Below are 1,591 nucleotides of genomic sequence, written 5' to 3'. Positions count from 1 at the left end.
CCTATCCCCAAGCACTAGCCCTCACCGCTCCCCTCCACCCCCGCCCAACACACACACACAGTGTCTTTGTCTATTGGTTGTGCTCATATGCATACATACAAGTCCTTCAGATGATCTCTTACCCCCACCCCTCCCCTGCCTTCCTGCTGTAGTTTCACAGTCTGTTCGATGCTTCTTTGCCTCTATCTACTTTTGCTCAATAGTTTATAATGTTCTTTATATTCCACAAATGAGTGAGGTATTTATCTTTCCTGGACTGGCTTATTTCAGTTAGCATAATGCTCTCCAGTTCCATCCGTGCTGTTGCAAATGGTAAGAATTCCTTCTTTTTCACAGCAGCGATTCTTAAGATCCTTCTTTTCCTGGGGGAACTTGAACTCATCCTTCAAGAACCAACCTAAATACCACCTCCTACAGGGAGTCTTCTGTGATTTCTCCTGGCGGAGTCCCTCTTTTCCTCTCCTGAGCACTCACCACCTCTTCCACCTGCCACGAGCCTGATTGACAAGCGGGGTCTGGGCTCCCTTTGCATGTCCTCACAAGGACGTAGCAGTCTGGAGCATGAATTCTGGACCTGGACAACCTGGATCCGAACCTCAATGCTGGCAATCACTGGGTGTGTGAACTTGAGCAGGTCCCTGGCCCTCTCTTCGCCGAGGTCGTAGGGGGGTTGATTCACACTTGTGAGGATGGTGTCTGGCACATTGTATTACACACCTGTGTCTGTCCGTCACCTACAGAGCCCTGCACTGCTCCCAGGACTGCAGTTGTCTTAACTCCCTCTCCAGATGAGCACGCCTGGAGACCAAGGACTGAGTACCCACTACGTGCTAAGAGTCATACTAACTGCTTTAAGAGCATCTTGACAGCTGCCTTTATGGGCTGTGTACTCTGTACCTGGCCGTTAGGTAAGCATGGCATCTCAGTTTCACAGGAAGCAGGTGGAAACTGAGGTAGAGAGTTTAAGTGACCTGCTCAACATAGTAAGTGATAGAAATGCATGTCCCCTGTCACAGGTGAGCTCCTACGCATCCGTAAAAACCCCGTGCGATGCCTCCTCATCTGAGAAGACTTCCCTGACTCCTTCAAGAGGAGACCTGGGCCCCTCCTCGGGGCACACTGGCCCTCTTCCTGTTACAGCATTGATCGATTGGTGTTATTTTTTTTTAATGCAACCGTGTACTGAGTGGCTTCTGGGTGCCAGGCACTGTACCAGGTGCTTAGAAAAACCACCAGGAATAAATCAGAGTCCCTGCCCTCATGGACTGGGTATGAGGAGGGAGGGGACACATCATTAGGGAGGAAACAAATATAAATGAGACTAGAAGCCTTGTGCACGAAATTCGTGCACGGGTAGAGTCCCTAGGCCTGGCCAGCCATCAGGGCCAATCTGTGGGGCAACCAGCAGGGCAATAGGGTTGCCCTCACTGGCACCTGCCTTGGCTGGCCTAGAGCCTGCAGGCAGCTCCTGCATTGAGCGTCTGCCCCCTGGTGGTCAGTGGGTATCATAGCGACCAGTCTTTCTGCTATTTGGTCGATTTACATATTAGGCTTTTATTATATAGGATTTTATTTATTTTTATATATTTCA

This window comes from Myotis davidii, unplaced genomic scaffold (assembly GCF_000327345.1).
Source record: "Myotis davidii unplaced genomic scaffold, ASM32734v1 scaffold212, whole genome shotgun sequence".
Lineage (NCBI taxonomy): Eukaryota > Metazoa > Chordata > Mammalia > Chiroptera > Vespertilionidae > Myotis > Myotis davidii.
The sequence above is the reverse complement of the archived record's forward strand: the minus strand, read 5'-3'. Positions refer to the sequence as shown.